The sequence below is a fragment of the Dioscorea cayenensis genome, chromosome 6, assembly GCF_009730915.1.
Source record: "Dioscorea cayenensis subsp. rotundata cultivar TDr96_F1 chromosome 6, TDr96_F1_v2_PseudoChromosome.rev07_lg8_w22 25.fasta, whole genome shotgun sequence".
NCBI lineage: Eukaryota > Viridiplantae > Streptophyta > Magnoliopsida > Dioscoreales > Dioscoreaceae > Dioscorea > Dioscorea cayenensis.
This window is the reverse complement of record NC_052476.1, coordinates 10,340,678-10,342,774: the sequence shown is the minus strand read 5'-3', so window position 1 is coordinate 10,342,774 and position 2,097 is coordinate 10,340,678. Positions and strand designations below refer to the sequence as shown.

Genomic DNA, 2,097 nt, shown 5'->3' with positions numbered 1-2,097 from the left:
TGCCACAAAATCTACTTGTACAGTTGGGGCTGAAGTAACAATGGAAATAGGACAATCAGATGGCATACGTGAACCCCCACAACCATCACAACATGTGATAGTGACTATCCTCAATAAAGTCAACATATCCAATTTCTTGCTCAATAGCTCTACTTGGGCTGCCAAAGATGTAACCGCATCAATTTCATGGACTTTGGCCACTTTCTTCTTTTCTCTTGCATTCAATTGGTAGCTATTCATGGTCATTTCTTCTACCAATGTCGAGCTTCTTCAGGGGTCTTGTTGCCCATTGAATCTCCCGCAGCATCATCTAGAAGTTGTCTTATACTTGGATTCAACCCATTGTAAAAAGTCTGAATGATCATCCATTCGGGGAACCTGTGTTGTGGAAACTTCCGCAAGAGGTCCTTGAATCACTCCCTAAGTCTCAACAAAGGATTCAAGCTCCATCTAAACAAATGAAGATATCTCATTACGAAGCTTTGCAAACTTTCCCGGAGGGAAGTACCTTTCAAGGAAGGCTTCGACCATTTTGTTCCATGTTGTGATGGAAGCTTGATAAATGCTTGACTAGACATATTTTTATATATGTTTTACATGCATTGAGCATCATTTTTACCATGGTTTATATCTCATATTGTGTATTTGGTGTTCTTTTATGCATATAGGTTGTGAATGCCTTGAAGAGTAAAAAGGAAACAAAGATAGGCTACAAAGACACAATGTTGGGAGTTCTTGTTCAATTCAAGGACCAAGACATGAGAGAAGTTCATAAACATGGAGATGTGTGCCAACTTCCAAGAAGATTCAAGTTAATTTACTAGTTGGAAAGGCATAAAGGCAACCACATCTTCATGTCGCTTCTCTTTGTGAAGATTCCAAGACCTCTCAAAGATACGTCGATGAAGAAAAGTTTTATAGCCTACCACATGGATGTGTGCCCGGACATGTGGCCTCAAGAGAAGCGTGTTTGGACCGCGGTTTGTAAAAAGTACTTTAGCAAATTTACTATAGCAATTTCACTGTAGCCGTTTTGCCCTATGCTCTCTCATCTTTTGTGTGGCACTTGAGGGGTGAGACGGCTAGGGTTTGGAGAGGAGGTCTTTGCGGCTATGGAGGTGCTTCGTCACCAACTTTTATCGATTCCTCCTCCGTCGTAGCATCAAGGAAGCCACCGGTGAACCTAGCTTCGGAGTGGGTCCTTCGAGACATCGAAGCTCTCCATCAAGGCCATCAGTTCATATATAAGGGGGTTTATTTCTATGGTTTTAATGTACTTTCATTCATTGATGGTGTGTTTTGTATGTTGCTCCATTGAGAGCTAAAACCCTAGAGGGTATTTGGGATTGTGAACCCTAGGATTCTCATCTTTTGTGGATTTGCTTAGTGTTTCTATTTAATCCGAGTTTGATTAAGTTTTAATCTTGTATTATCATTGCTTGCTTGTTTAATTAATCCTTATGGTTGATTGGATTTGCATGATTTGTTACTTTGATGTGAGAGAGGTCTCCATTAGAGTTAGAATTTCAAGGTTAAAGAGGGTTGAGAGGGTGAGTGATGAGATAGTGGAGTGCCCCCTCTCCCTTCCGATTGAGTGTACTCTATCTCCATTCCCTAAGCTCTATGCGACCATATTTGGTGTGAGGCATGAGATTGAGAGATTTCTCCGCCGGGACCTTGTAGGTGGTTAGGATCCTTCACCGGGAATTAGGGTTGGATCAATTTTTAGGAATCGGATACACCACTTGGAATCCCTAGAGTGATTTGCAGTCATATGTGGTGTGAGGTGTTGAGATTGAGCGATTTCTCCACCGGGACCTCGTAAGGGACTAGTATCGGTGATCGGGAGGTCGGATCTGATTATATTTGGATTTCCATGACTTAACTTACTCATCATAGAAACACTTTGCTTATTCAGTACCTAATACCTGAATCCTAGGGGGAGCATTGCCCGAATACCCCACTTTTACTGATTGAGATCTCCATCCATTTAACCCTTGCATATTCATCTCTGGTATTTATTTCTTCGCACATTAGATCACCACACCTTTCCATTTATCATTAGGTTAGAAAGCAGAGAAGATGTAGCAGAGAAGA

The 2,097-nt window shown here is 41.4% G+C and overlaps 1 non-coding gene across 1 annotated transcript; it reads left to right on the top strand.

Annotated features, from left to right (window-relative positions):
• Nucleotides 1-375: 375 nt before the first annotated feature.
• Nucleotides 376-483, top strand: LOC120264158. The gene has a single exon (XR_005537330.1). It is a non-coding gene; the product is annotated as a small nucleolar RNA R71 (small nucleolar RNA).
• Nucleotides 484-2,097: the final 1,614 nt, after the last annotated feature.